At 43.0% G+C, this 16,259-nt stretch overlaps 1 protein-coding gene across 3 annotated transcripts in view; it reads left to right on the forward strand.

Moving 5' to 3' along the window:
• The first annotated feature begins 1,701 nt into the window (after positions 1 to 1,701).
• LCK (LCK proto-oncogene, Src family tyrosine kinase) overlaps positions 1,702 to 16,259 on the forward strand; it is a 178,563-nt gene continuing 164,005 nt past the window's right edge. Inside the window, exon 1 of one of the 3 annotated variants that reach the window (XM_069757039.1) lies at positions 1,702 to 1,980. The gene's annotated coding sequence lies outside the window, so the exon portion shown is untranslated. The remainder of the gene's footprint in view (positions 1,981 to 16,259) is intronic. The other 2 variants (XM_069757037.1, XM_069757035.1) reach the window with 2 other exon arrangements.

Raw genomic sequence — 16,259 nt, forward strand, 5'->3', positions numbered from 1 at the left:
ACTATGCGGGGTGCATTATACTATATGGAGCACTATGAGCAGTGTAATATGGAGGACTGAGCAGTTAAGTATACTATATGGAGCACTATGAGGAGTGTATTATGCTATATGGAGCATTATGAGGAGTGTATTTTAATATATGGAGGACTATGAGGAGTGTATTATACTATATGGAGGACTATGGCGAATGTATTATACTATATGGAGCACTATGGGGAGTGTATTATACTATATGGATGACTATGAACTGTGCAGTATATTAAATAGAGGACTATGGGGATGCATTATATTATAAGGAGGACTATGGGGGTGCATTATACTTCTTATATGGATCCCCATGACTTCTATGTAAGCCCTTGATGAGTATAATGGTTTATTTTCTTTTACACATTACATAACAATGGCAGTATGGGGGACAGATATATACCAGGATGGGGCACCGGATAGTTACGCCACTGAGGTCACACTATACTACACTACCCAGATAGATTAGCGAAATTAGGATTATTTAGTCTAGAAAAAAGACGACTGAGGGGCGATCTAATAACCATGTATAAGTATATAAGGGGACAATACAAATATCTCGCTGAGGATCTGTTTATACCAAGGAAGGTGACGGGCACAAGGGGGCATTCTTTGCGTCTGGAGGAGAGAAGGTTTTTCCACCAACATAGAAGAGGATTCTTTACTGTTAGGGCAGTGAGAATCTGGAATTGCTTGCCTGAGGAGGTGGTGATGGCGAACTCAGTCGAGGGGTTCAAGAGAGGCCTGGATGTCTTCCTGGAGCAGAACAATATTGTATCATACAATTATTAGGTTCTGTAGAAGGACGTAGATCTGGGTATTTATTATGATGGAATATAGGCTGAACTGGATGGACAAATGTCAACTTTGCAACAAAGCTATAGTGTGCGAATTGAATAGGGAAAATGTGAATTTGGGTGGAAAATATTTTGGCATGGTGGGGGGGGCCCCATTTGAAAGTTCGCACCAGGACCCATAACTTTGTAGTTACGCCACTGCTCACCTCATCCTGATTCCGGCACCTCAGCCTCCGTCTTCTCTTCTGGCCTGTAGAGGGGCGCGAGACAATGACGTCATCGCGCCCCCTGCAGGAGCATGCTGAGGTCTCACAAGCCGGGGTCTGCAGCTTATGAGATTGATGCGCGTGGCCATGTCTGCTGCTGACGGTATCACAGCACAGCAGACACGTCCGCGCGCAGTTTTACTGTGCGGCGTGCGGCCATTAGGTGGCCAGCCCTGCACAGCTGCTGGAGCAGCGGCCCGGGGGGCATTTGCCTTCCTGCCATCGGGCCCAGCCCGCTCCTGCCAGTGACAGATACACGCACTGTAGTCCTAAAACAGGTTCATGCATGAATAAGTAGATGGACGTGATTAGGAAGCCTTACATTTTGTTTGGCTCCTGCACAAGTTAAAAACTATATAAAGCACCATTCAAACATCTACTACTTGGAAGTAAGTGAAAATGTAAGTGGCTACGTATTCTTGAATCGATGTGGACACTGCTGGTCAAAAACACCTAAGAAATGGCCGAGCACTGTAAATAGGACCCTTAGGTTTTGAACTACAGATATAATATCAGCGACACAATGGTTAGCATGTGTCTGTGGTTGGAGCATGGTATTGAGAGTTATGTTGGGCAGGAAGTCAGGTAACAATGAAAAGGAGAGAAACAGATGCAAAGTAAAACAAGAGGAGGGAGAGAAGAGTGTGCAGTAGAGAGAAGAGCAAGCAATGGTGCAAAAAGCAATATACAAAGAAAATATGACAAAAGACAATTCATACTAGGAAGAGGCCCGCATTTTTGGAGAAACATAAAGACAAAAGTTAACACAAGAGGCCACTCTGGGGAAGAAAGGAAGAGTCAGAAAAGGTAGAAAACACAAATATGGAATATATATTATAGGCTCAATGATGATCAAACCATAACTGGAACTGCTCGTTGTTTTCTTCTGACAGGTAAAAAAATCTTCATATATTCTAATGCTGGTTAATATATTTTATATATATATGCACACACATTCACAACAACCACAATATCCATCCACCGTTCTAATGGAACCTGAAATCTAATGTGTCCGCACTATTGCCTCACTCACTCCCAATTGTTTTATAATCTGATTATTATTGTCTCCTAAATGTAATTTTGGAAGAAAACTTTAATTCTATTTTTTAAACTGTGCACTGTTTGGTCTAAGTTCAGTAATGACCACAGCAATGATTGTGGTTAGGTATAGTAATAGCAAGCCATGCTTTTTCTGAATGGACAATGGCTTTTCATATGCATGCTTCATTGTAACAGTAACAGTAATGTCAGTCTCCAGTATAATATACATTGATTGTGAACTACTTACTGTATAAAATGGCAGCTTCCTCTGATCTATTTCACAAAATGGAGAATCAGGGACGATGCTGCATAGAATACACAGTCAGTTATATTAAATGCAGAAAATTCAAGATAAATACATAAAAAGTAATGCTAGAACTTCATACGTGTCAACATTTTATATTTTCCGTAGGTTAGACGGCATTAAAATGATTCTAAGGGGCCCTAGTCTGCCTTCATGAATGCTGAAAACAATTCTTCCTTGCAATGTTACTATCATCACAACATCAATTTGTACTTTAATAAGTTTTAACAATAGTGTATCATTTCCCCAACCGCGTTAGATAGCGGTCAGCGGACAATTTATTGGCTACAATGCTAAACGAGTAACTTTTCATTTTTACATAAATGAGTAGTACAGTACATGTGAAAATAAGAACCTTTGTAAAATATCTTATCAGAGATGGGTCACTTTGAATTTCAACACCCGATCCTTTTGTTTTCGGTGGAGATAAACCGCCGTACCATCTGTCTGGCATCAGCAGAAAACACATTAGCATTTGCCAGACAGCTATCTTATGGGTATGGCCAGATTTGCTCTCCCTTTAAAGCTAAGTTCACATTAGCGTTTGAGTCCGCAGCACCATGCTGCGGACTTCTTTAAGCTCGCCTACTTCCGCATGCGTCCTGTGTTCCTATCTTTAACATTGGGTACACAGGGACATGCGTTGTATGTGGATGCGTCGGTGTGCGTCGTTTTGACGTGGCCAGCTGGATAAAACTTGGCAGTCCATGTAGTTTATTCAATTTTACTAGGTTTGTTGCAGTGTTTTGGGATATTATTTTTTGCAGAAAATAACTTAAAACATATGCCAATGAGGTTTGTTGGAGCTAACCAGAAAATTAACCACTTTATGAATTTTCACTTTAGCCACTTAGGCTTTTTTAGACTCTGACTTCCAATTGTTTCAGGAAATGCACATGTACATGAACAGCAATAGATTGATGCAGACCCTATCTTTTGTATTGCAGCATCTAATGAGTGTGTGCAAAGGTTGTTGTGAAAGGTAAAAGAGATGGGATATTCCCAACTATAAATGGTGGATCAAGTTTTATCAGCTGTGTATAAAGGTATTATCAGTGATTGTAAAACTGCCTCTGATGATAAGGAACATGTTGTAAACTCGTCCTGAAACAAAAGGATGTTAAAGTCTATAATACCTACACTGACCACTTTCAAGATTGATTGCAAGAGTACTATTTTTCATTTTAAATAAAGATATTGATATAAAAAACCATAGTAAGTTAAAGAAAAAAACTGTTTTAAACAAAAGATAATTTTCTTAAAGGGAACCTGTCACCCCGTTTTTTCATATTGAGATTAGAATACTGTTAAATAGGGCCTGCGCTGTGTGTTACAATAGTGTATGTAGTGTACCCTGATTCCCCACCTATGCTGCGAAATGCATTACTAAAGTCGCCGTTTTCGCCTGTCAATCAGGCTGGTTAGGTCAGGTGGGCGTGGTGACATCGCTGTTTCTTCCCCAGCTTTCCGTTGGTGGCATAGTGGTGTGTGCATCTCGGCTTCAGGAAAATGGCCGCCGCGATCTCCATCTGCGCACGTGCAGCATCCCACGGCCATTTTCCTGAAGCCCCGTGCAGCAGAGCACTCCATCTGCACATGCGCGGCCTCAGGAAGATGGCCCCCCCCCCCCCCGATGACAAGGGTAATAGCGCAGATCGCGCGCTTTTTCTTCACCTGCGCGCAGTGGATTCGGCAAGATTGCCTTGCGCAGGCGTATACTACGGAGGACAGAGAATGAACTTCAATCCAATATTGCAGCCAGCATGCAGCCAGCGGGTAAGGAAAGGGTGAATCAAACACCCGAAAACTCCGCCCATATGACCCAAAACCAGTCCCGCCAAATTCAGGTGACAGGTTCCCTTTAAAATAAAAAAATTATTAGAAATAATTGTAAAATAAGAAGTGGCAAATATCCATATAAATAATAATAACAGAGTGCTTCATATTCTAGTAAACCTGTTGAGTTATAGATTTTATTGTGCACTGGGCTCTATATCAGCGATATTTCTTCATGAGAAATAAGCATAAAAATGTACATGCATATCTCTGGATAGTGATTCGGCTATTTATCCTAAGTCATATTACAAGACTCGTTAAAGAGTTGATTATGACTTGTAGGATCGCTACTTCCAGCAGGTGGCGCTATATAGCATTCAAGTCCTCTTTCTCTCTGAAGAGGCAAATTGCATATAAAGTTTCCTAGAGGAGCATTGCACTGCCAATAAGCCTCCTTACCTTGACAAGCCAGAGCTGGTATGTTACTCTCCACAAGGAGAAACCTTACCCCTAAGACCCCAGTCCAGAGCCTCTCACCTAGCCAAATCAGTTCTCATGCTTCGCACTGACGAGGGCCAACAGCCCGAAACACCATGTCTGCGAATTGAGATACTGATTTGGCTTTTATCATAAGTCATATTGCAAGACTCATTAAAGGGTTGATTGTGACTTGCAGGATCGCTAATTCCGATAGATGGCGCTATAGAGTTCAAGTCCTCTTTCTCTCTGAAGAGTCAAATTGCATATAAAGTTTCCCAGAGTTTCCCAGAGGAGCACTGCACGGCGAATAAGTCTCCTTACCTTGACAAGCCAGAGCTTGTATGTAACTCGCCACATGTATGTGAATTTGTCTTCAAATATCTATCTGTACGTATGTCAGTATGTGTACTTATCTGTGTATGTTTGTATGTGTGCGTGTCTGCTTATTGTATGTGTACATATCTGCATACCTTATGTGTGTGCATGTCTGCGTATGGTGTGTGCACGTCTGCGAATTGTGTGTGTGCATGTCTGAAAATTGTGTGTGCATGTCTGCACACTGTATGTGTATGTATGTGGCTCGCCCCCATGGGGCCATGGGGTACACCGTACCGGATCCTTCGGTTCACACGGGGATGTCACGGTGGCTGACCCGGTCCGTGGCCCTGGGACGTCCGTGTAAAAGGGAAAGGTCTTTAAAGGGATAGAGTTTATGTTCGTGACGCCACCTGTGGTAGTCGGTCAGTGTGACCGACGCTGCTTTAAGAGGTCCGCTGGGGTGATGTTATGGCAGCTAGATGGTATACCTTCCCACAGATGAAGTATGTTCCCAGGGCTTCCCAGTGTGTAGATGGTAGGATGGTGAGAGGCGCAGTGAAGAACGAGGACACCAGGTTGCAGTCTCTTTACCTTTACTGAAGGCTTCAGCATCCACAGTCCAGAATACCAGATCACAGGGCAGACAGAGTCCTGCCGGTTTGGAGGCATGTCTAGAGTCCCCTTATCCAGGTAGAAATCAGTAGCCTTCCTCTAGCGCCGTGGTGTTGTAGTCCCTTACTGCTAAGCTTCTCATAAGGTCCTCACAGATGTTGTATATGTTATGTCTCTCTCTCTGTCCCCCAGATGGATAGGACAAACCCGTATGACCGGTGGCTTGAGGCGTTTTACAGGGACTCTATCATGCCCCAGCCTCTAAGGGGTGCCACCTTGCCTCCTGGGTGTAGGGGCGGACAGGTAACGTGAAATTAGCTGTCCTGCTGGTCTCTGGAGCAAGGCATAAAGGATCGTTGCTCCCTCGGTGTTCCGGCTACCGGGATCCTGCGCCTCAGAAGGAGGCAGCCTGTGTAGGGCTGTTCCCCTCCTGGAATCCACTCCTTTGCTATGACTTCTTCACCCTCTCTACAATACAGTTCTCCTTCAATGTCTCTTTCTAGGAGCTGCAGCTCTCAGGGCATGCACAGCTCCGTGTCCTTCTGTCTCGATCTCTGACAGGATCCCACCCCTTGCAAGGTGAAGAGAATGGGGCATCAGACTGCGCTGCTTGCCTGTCAGGATAATGTACCAAAGAAGTCCAAATAGATGTAATAGAGAAGAGACTTTATTTCTACGCGTTTCGTGGTGATCACACCACTTCCTCGGGACAGTCAATGCACATACACATACAGGGTCTTGTATTTATAGCAAAAGAAGGCACATGGAGACGCCTCCTTTAAAAAAAAAACACCACACCCAGTGGGTGGGGAATCTGACTTAAACACATATTCAAACATATACGTACATCATAAAACACATGAACCAATCATAAAATATAATTGAGTATAGCACTGAAAACCATTGCTCATACATGTAAAAATCTAAATACAAAAAAAACACATTAAAAAGATTAGTTGAGCAAATGAATAACTTTTGCAAGCTGGGGGAGTGCTAGAACCTACGGTGTTAAGACATTTATTCTTTGTCAGGATCCTGCTACTGATGTTTTGAACCATTGAGCCGTGGGTGGATTTGATTGGATTGTTATGTTTGGTGGTAATTTCACAAGAGTCTGTGAAATCAAAGAGATAACAGTGGAAAACAAAAAAAACAATAAACCCTCCAAAAAAAAATCCCTGAGAATATATATATATATATATATTTATTTTCCTTTTTTTTTTTCTTTCTTTCTTTCTCAGGATCCCGCCCCTCTCAGGGACCAACTACCTGAGCAAAGCTGAGGCAGCAACTAACTCACTTCCTCCCCAGGCAACCAGTTTTACCTAAGTGTGAGGAGTGCCCTAATAAATAGGAGCAGAGCTCCCCCTGGTGGCCTGGAGTGTGAAACATGTTGCATATTTGTGATACCTGGATGCAGTTGTCCTTCTTTGCCTCCAAACGTAACATCACTCCCCCCTACAGGAGAATGATATTACTGCAACAACCAGGACCCTGGGGTGCTGGATATGTATCAGTACTGTATGTGTGTACTGTATGTGTGTGCATGTCTGCGTGCTCTATGTGCATATCTGTGTACTGTGTGTGCACATCTGCGAATAGTGTGTGTGCATGTCTGTGCATTGTGTGTTCATGTCTGTGCATTTTGTGTGTGCGCCTTTCTGTAATTCTCTGTGTGCATATCTGCGTACTGAATGTGTGTGCATGTCTGCATACTGTGTGTATGTCTGCATACTGTGTGTATGTCTGCATACCGTGTGTATGCATATCTGCGTACCGTGTGTGTGCATGTCTGCGTATTGTATGTGTGTGCATGTCTGCACACTGTGTGTGCATGTCTGCTCACTGTATGTGTGTGCATGTCTGCATACTGTGTATGCATTAGCAAAAAAAAAAGGAGAAAAAAGTTCAAGCACCAGGCGTCTCTTCATAAAAATCTTCAATATTTTATTTTCATGTCAAGGAAAAAAACATCATCTTGTGTGGATGCAGCCCCTAAACGCCTGACGCGTTTCGAACAAAGTTCTTAGTTATAGGCATATGAACAGTACATAAAAACATCCTTACCCATTCCATTAAGTTAAACCATCTACACCTGTTACTTGACAAGATTGGTTTGCATTCATTACAAAATTAAATGTGTGACAGCCTTCTAGAAATCATGATGCCTACCCAGGTCACCGCCTCCTTGTCCACACAAAATAAGTTTGCAAAAGACATCTCTACTAGGGTTGAGCGACCTTGACTTTTTTAGGGTCGAGCCGGGTTTCGCGAAACCCGACTATCTCAAAAGTCGAGTCGAGTGTAATCGGCCGATTATGGCGAAAAGTCGAGGATCGACCGAAACACGAAACCCAATGCAAAGCCAATGGGAATTTTTTTTTTTCTCTCTCTCTCTCTCTCTCTCTCTCGCACAAGCGACAACATGGCGATAGGCGTCCACGCCCCTAAGACCTATGTCATCACTCTGCCCACGCGCCTTCATTGGCTGAAAAAAAATGGCGCCAAGCGCGTCATACGAAACGCGACTTTGGCGCGAAAGTCGCGTACCGCATGGCCGACCCCACACAGGGATCGGGTCGGGTTTCATGAAACCCGACTTTGCCAAAAGTCGGCGACTTTTGAAAATGAACGATCCATTTCGCTCAACCCTAATCTCTACTAACTCAGCATAACAACTCTTTAAAAAAAAAAAAAACATAGTTGTTTTACTGAGTAAGTAGAGATCTCTTTTGCAAACTTATACTTACTTTTACCTATGAAATTAGTGGGCTTCTGCACACCTTTGGCATAGCCAAGAGCTCGTTGCACTGTTGTGTCCCATCAGTTTGCATTTTGGGGACTTCCTAAAACTGGCTGTGCCAGCTGTGAGTAGTGAGCACACACAGTTTATTGTAGGAGGGCACACAGTGGCCAAGTGCGTTCTCCTACCTTAAAGGGCTTGTCTGGCCCTAGGCTACAAGTCTGCAGTCACTCTGTGACTGCCGACTTGTGAATCCTAACAACGTGCGTACTGTGAGGATTCTCCAATGCTGGCGCAGGAATGGTTGGCTCGTGACCCCAAATATAGGATTTGCATATATGCAGTAATGTGCTGACTAGATGGGTGTGGCCTCACCCAGTGCAAGTGTTTTGAGCGAGGCCGGATACTATCTAGTTGGAATGTGGCTGGAAGTAGGCAAATTGCATACTTGTGGTCACATGACCACTGGCTTCCTGCAACGGAGAATCCTCACAGCCTGCAGTGCGCGTTGTGAGGATCACATAGAGTGACTGCAGACTTGTAGTCTAAGGCCAGACAACCCCTTTAATCTTCTGGCTCTTTGTGCTTGTACACTGGAAGTGCGGTGAACATCTTCAGAGAGGGCGGAGAAGTCCGATTCCTGCCTTCATTGCATCACCAATGAGGTGATAGCCCCATTGCCACCAATAAGAACATTTTAGCAGCTAATTTAGAAAAAGGGCCACTTTATCTACATGTGTTGAATTACGTACAGTGGCTTTATATATGTATGGGGGCTTCATATATGTATGGTGTTTCAGAGCTCTACACATGTAGATACGATGTCACCTTTTTATATTTAGATGTTAAAATGCTTTGCATTGGTGGCAATGAGGATATCATTTGGTGATGCAGTGAAGTCAGGAACCGCACTTCGCCCTTTCTGAAGTCGTTCACTAACACTTCCTGTGTACCAGCGCAGTGAGTGAGTAATGTAAGGTCAGAGAATGTGCCTGCGGTGTGGAACTCTGAAACCTCATAAAAAGCTCCCATATAAATATGAAGACCCTGTACAGAATGCAAGACCTGAAGATAAGGTGGCACTGTTTGTTATATTAGTGGCTAAAATGTTATAATTGGTGACAGTGGGGATAATCACCTATTCGGTGATGCAGTTAAGACAGGAGTAGTACTTCTCAGCTCTCCCCTCCTCTCTGTAGGCACTCACGACACATCTCGTAGAGCCAGCGCAGCGACACGTGTCGGAAAAGAGGAGCAATGGATGAGAATGTGCCCGGCCACTGTGTGCATGCCCACCATGAAACGTCGGTGCTCATGGCCAGCACACACAAGCAGAGCAACATTTGGTCTAGGAAGCCAGCGCTGTCCTTCAGAAGCTGCAGCAATCACCAAGATGTAAATGAAGGGGTGTAGCAGAGTACCAAGCTCTTGGCGGCACCAAGGGTGCACTGAAGCTCCATCATTTAAAATTCTTTTCTAGGGCACTTTACCAGTAACAAGTACTGTGCAGTATGATTGTTATAGGGGCTAAGATCTCTAAATCACTGCATAATAATAAGTTTAATAAGAATTTTAGGAGTGACAGACTCCCTTTAATATCAAAGTCTTGAGCTAATCTGGTTGTGTGGAGGAGGGGAAGAAGCCATTCATATCCCAGGGAATATGAGTGCGTTTTTTATTTGGTTAAATTGTGAATGCTAGAATTGTCCCACTGGGTTGGGTGTAATCAGCTCTAACTTATCTTGTGATCGACACCTTGCCCAGTGTCGGGAGCCGGTGGTCCGCCACCAATTATCATGTGATATATTCCTTATAAACACAACGTGTCATTGTAATAATTCATATTTCCTTCACTTCTAAGATCACATAGTAAGGATATATGTATCATTTTACATTGCAAGATTGGGATACTTGTCAGGAGGCTGTTGTGTATACAAACCTCCTTTTGGCACTGAGGTCCATTATTAATTATGTTACTTTATCTGATTCATCTCCTTTGGTGATGACCCTTTGTAGTATTTTGTATCAACAGTTGGATAAATTGCTACCCTTAGTGACTGTAATTCCAGTAGAGAAAGGTATAGACTTTGCTTTAGGTCAACATGTTATGTTCTCACTTGTTAGTGATATCAAGTGCAGAAAAACAGGAAACCCTCATTACTTTTCTCGAGCCGAAAATATTGGGTTTGGAAACATCAAGCTCATTTTTAATCTAAATCTTCTCATTCAGGAGTTTGGTCTTTTTTTTATTGCTCTTGATTGTAGCTAGGGCTTGCTTCCAAATTTGTAATTATACTCATCAAGAAGCCAGATAACAATGGTCTATTGATAGAGTCTTCCATGCCTATTTCCTGTACACTGAAATTCTTTGAAATATCCCTGGCAGATCGTCTATCGAAGATTAATCCACATAGTCTACATAGTTTTATTTTAAATTATGCAATTATCATGACAAAACCAAGGTTATTGAGCTTTGTTTGACTTGGATGCCACTAAGGTCGTTCCAATGAAAGTTCTGTCCAGATTTTTTTTTACAGAGGTAAATACATTGGTTTATCCAAACTACTTTATCAGTCACAAGTTAACTAGGGCAACCAAAAATGGTATTATGTTTATTCGTATACAAAAGATTGCACACCCAATATGTTCTTCTCTTTTTCGGCAAATGTTATTGTGAACCTCCATTAATGGAGTTTTCTCGGTCTTATTGGCCAGGACCTTGTGTAAATAATAAAAGAGCTTTTACTCACTCTCCCCGAGTCTAGTACTGTCTCTCCACCGCTACTCTAGTGATTGTTTACAGGCTGCAGAGGTTACATCATGACTACAGTGCACCACACAGCTGCTGACACTCACTGAGGTGGCTCGTGCTTCCTACATAGGCAGTGCTGCTGGGGTCAATGATTGGCTGCAGCGGTGATCTGCTCTGTAGTTGTGATATTACTACGGTAGCTTGCATACAATCACCAGAAAACATCAGAGAGGCAGCTCTGGACCCACAGAAAGTTGAGACGATATGCTGAATAAAGCTATTCCTGAAAAATCCCTTAAACAATTTAATAAATAATAAGTAGTTTCTATAAATTTATGTTACAGCGTATTCAGAGCACAATAAAAAAATAGCAAAAAAATTAAGTAAAAGTTTTAAGAAGTCTCTTCATCAGATTTTCAGTGGAGCTGGTTGTAGGATTAGTGGAACTCCTAAGGTGAACCCGGAGAACCGCGACAACGAACCTCCTAAGGGTGAGCTGGCCTAGTAAACCCCTCCTATACAGGGAGCATCAGGGGCAGACGCAAAGGAGACAATTGCCGCAGATGCTGATACCCGGGGACAGGACGTAGGAGAAGCACGAAGGCAGGAGAGGGAAAAGAGCAGGAAGCGGAGACTGGTGGTACAAGAGGGACTGTAACAAAACAGACAGAGGAGTATCAAGGGAGGAAACTCAGGAGAGACTGGGAAATGGGAGAACAAGGAGCAGACAGGGACGGACGGAAGGCACACGGAAAGCGCTACTGCGAGGTACCGGGATGGGGAAGCACTGGAAATGAGACAGTGCAAAAATACAGGACAGGAAAGCTCAGGAAAGCAAGGGACCTGAAGCTAGTGTGAAGCACAATAGACAATCAGGCAAAGAGTAGGGGGAGAGGCTACCTGATTTAGGCTGAGTAGCGCAGCACTTCCGGGTCAGGAACCCTCCAGTATTACGAAGGGGAAGAGCGGAGCGAGCGACGATCAGCTTGTGGGAGTGCGCGTGCGCAGCCAGAGTGGGAAGGTGAAGTGCGCACACGCCGCCGAGAACCAGGATCCAGCGAGGAGGCAGGAACAGAAGAGACCAGGCGGCGCGCGGACAGCCCGGGAGCGCGAAAAGAAGGACACGCACGCTGGGAGCCGGAAGAAGAGACAGCAGAATCGGCAGAAGCGGCAGCAGCGGCGCGCCGGGACAGGTAAGTATGTAAAGAGCCAGAAGGGGATGCGGGAGGCATGACACTGGTTCTATATAGTAGCAGAAAGTCCACAAAAAACTCTGCAACTGAACTAAAATAATAAGATTAGGGCCACTCAATTCTATCACACTCTGAATGATGACATAACAATCTTACAGATGACTTTTGTCTTAATACTTTATTCTGGTAGATATTCTAATCAGGCAGGATCCATTTAGGATAGATGATAGATTGTGGCATTATACTTGGCAGGTATTTTCAATGCCTAAGTTGTTCTTCTCCAAATAAGTGGCGTGATTCTCTATAAATCATAGGAGCCAATATATAGCGTAAAACCAATAGCAAATTTTACTTCAAAAACGCAATTAACAAACTCAGAAAAGAACATAAGATAGACAGAACATCGATTTTTTGTGTAAATCAGTTTTATTGAATGAAGTTGCATATAAAGATACATTGCAAATTAAGATAGTGACAAACAGATACAAATCACAATAACTCTTGGCACTTCTAACCACTGTTAATCATGAAATAATATAATTAAGTTTTCAACATAAGCCTGTGTAGAGGCTTCTTGGTCTCCTATATGATAGAGAATGCTATTCAATTTAACTTTTTCAAAAGAGAATTGGGAATCATTGACAGATTTCTAGAATGCATTCTTATTAACTTTATACCCATTAGCTACGAAATGATCTATTAATATTGGCAATAAGATTCATGGTTATTAAGAATCCGATTCTCCAAATCACGTTCTGTTAACTAAAATGGAATATACATAGTGCTGAAGTAAGGGTATCCGAGTTGTTACATTATACAGAACCTTAATATAGTTTAAACCAACATTATGTTTAATAGAAGAGAAAGAGAAAGTAAGTTTATTTTAAAATTGCTCAGATAACCAAAGTTGTGTAGTTCCGAAAGGATATTGAGTATAGTAGTTATAGGGAAGTAATAAACATGAGCACATCGTCAGCAAAAAGTGCTAACTTGTGTTCTTCCGAAAGGATCCTCACCCCCTTTATAGATGGATTACTACGGATTGCATTGGCCAAATGCTCCATAGTAAATACATATAACAAGGGTGATAAAGGGCACCCCTGCCTTGTGCCATTTCGTATGTGCAAGGGGTCCAACAAAGAGCCATTAACTTTGATCTGTGCAGAGGGGGACTCATAAAGAGCCATAATACTCCTCATCATTTTCTTTTTTAGTCCAATACCCTCTAGCGTTTGAAACATAAAATCCCAACCCACCCTATCGAAAGCCTTTTCGGCATCGATTGAAAATATACACATGGGGTCACCGGTCCTGTTTGCTCTGTCTATCAAAGAAATAGATCTTATAGTATTGTCTCTAGCCTCTCTTCCTGGGATGAAACCTACCTGGTCCTGGTTAATTAGGTGTGGCAAAAGACAACTTAATCTTTTAGCGATCATTTTGGCGTAGATTTTAACATCTATATTGATAAGGGAGATAGGGCGATAACTGCTACATAACGAGGGATCCTTCTCTGGTTTTGGGATAACCGTTATATGAGCGGCTAGAACTTGTGGGGGAAAGGATCCCCCCCCGAGGCCACAAAATTACAGGCGGTTAGGAACAGAGGGCCCAGCAGATCCGAAAACTGTTTGTAGAATCCTACTGAATAACCATCAGGGCCAGGACTTTTGCCTGGTTTCAGGTCCCTAATCACTGAGGCGACCTCCTCTATTGAAAAATCTTCCTCAAGATCCGCTAGGCACTCCCCTGAAACTGCGGGCAACTTATTTGATTGAATGTAAGATTTGATTTTATCGTTAAATAAGTGGGCGGGAAGATCCTTAAAGTGACCTTTTATATTATACAGGGAGTTATAGTAATCATAAAAGCTGAATAATATATCCCGTGTACTGTGAGCTTTCTTACCCATGGCATTTCTGATGAATGGGATGAATGTTTGTAGGCCCCGTGGGTGTAGGGCTCTTGCTAGGAATTTGCCCCTTTTGTTACTTAAGTGATAGAAGCGGTTCTTGGTTCTCTCCCTTAAACAACGGGATTTCTGGCCTAGTATTGTAAGTAACTTTTGTCTGGCTGTGGATAAATTCGATAGAGTAAGTGGGGTGAGATCCTGTTTATGTTGTGTCTCAAGTTTATAGATCTGGGAGGAGAGATCAGCTTTTTCTGCTATGCGAATCTTCTTAAGACGGGCACCCTGTGAGATAAAAACGCCTCTTAAAATACTCTTCAGGGCCTCCCATTTTATTGAAGGAGACGTGGGGTCCACAGCATGGTCCACCACAAAGCCTTCGATAGTTCGTTTCACCTCTGAGGCACAGATCGGATCCTGCAGCAAGTTCTCATTTAGTCGCCAAGAGAATTTAGGCTTCACAAGGGGGTACAGTTGCATCGAAAAATAAATGGGCGCATGATTGGACCACAGCACCGATCCCACCTCCGCCCCCACCCCCAGGTGCAGCAAGGGATGGGACACAAAAAAGTAGTCGATTCTACTGTATGTGCAGTGTACTTGTGAATAGAAGCTATAGTCTCTCGCATTTGGATGGAGAGCCCTCCACACATCAACCAGACGCAGATCACTCATCTGCTTTCTCACTTTTTAAATAGAAGATGGAGAGTAAGAGGACTTACCCATTGATACGTCAATTAGAGGATTCATTGGAAGGTTAAAATCGCCTCCGAGGATAATCGGCGAGTCGCCTGCAAATTTCTCTAGAAGCCTTTTGCATGAATAGCCAAATTTCTGCTGGTTAGTGAAATAAACATTCGCCAAGATAAGTTCACGAGATCTCCAAGCCAACTTCAAGAAAATAAATCTCCCTTCCGTATCAATTACCGAGTCAAGGACCTCTGGGAGGAAGGACTTATGAAAACCTATAGACACTCCCTTAGACTTGGAATAAGGATTTGTACTATGGTACCATTTCGGGTAGTAAAAAGATGTACAATTAGGGGTCACTCCAGTCTTAAAGTGGGTCTCCTGAAGCAGCAAAATTGAGACACATCCTTATGGTTGGAGTACAGGATCTGCTTTCTTTTTTCCGGTATTTTTAAACCCTTTAGCATTAAAGGAACAAAATTTAAACTCCAGCCATAATCAATGTGTTGTTTGAAGAATAGGTTGTATGAGAAAGGAAACCAGATCCCTTGTGTATTCATTTGTAATTGCAGGGTGGGGAATAGGTTGAGGAATTGGGAATGGAACATTAAGAAGGAAGAAAGAGAGAAGGAAACAAACAGGTTGAGGATGAGAAAGGGAAATTTAGTGTATGGTGAATGAACACTGTCCTAAAGGAAGAAATCGTGATGGGTCGGTGAGTCGAGAATCCACCAGACACATCGGTTTGGGTGAGGAAAAGCCGAGGGTGAGGTCCAACCTCTATCTGTCACCCCCATGGCCTAGACAAAATAACAACAAGTAAGTAACATTATCTAAGGTCAATCAAAGTTAACCGACGCCTGCCCCCACTTGAATTAAATTTGAGCTCTAACCGAACAATATATACTATAGAGAGGGTAATTAGACCTTCTATTCCTTAGTATTATATTAATAGCAGATGATAAGTTTAAATGTCCACTTGGTTGAAAATGGTCCATACGACTGAACACGGGCAAACCCAACACATATCGATCCAAAAGTCAGGGCAACTTGTCGGGGTATGTGTAGGCAGGGTATTATACTCTGAAAACAGGAAGAAGGGGGAGGAGAATCCCCTCATGTCTGGCCAAGAGAGAAGCCATGTTTCTTATGTTGTTTGGCATGTTGAGCTTTCAACCATCTCGGTGGAATGTCTGGGAGCTGGGGGGAACTCGGCCAATCAGGGAGGCCAGCCATTGGTAACTCAAAAGTTCCCAGGAAGGTGGCCAGATCACCCAGATTATGAAAAGTTGCTGTTTTCCCTCCTTTAAAAGCTATCAGCTGAAATGGAAATCCCCATTTATATGGGATGTCT

The sequence above is a fragment of the Ranitomeya imitator genome, chromosome 3 (genome assembly GCF_032444005.1).
Source record: "Ranitomeya imitator isolate aRanImi1 chromosome 3, aRanImi1.pri, whole genome shotgun sequence".
NCBI lineage: Eukaryota > Metazoa > Chordata > Amphibia > Anura > Dendrobatidae > Ranitomeya > Ranitomeya imitator.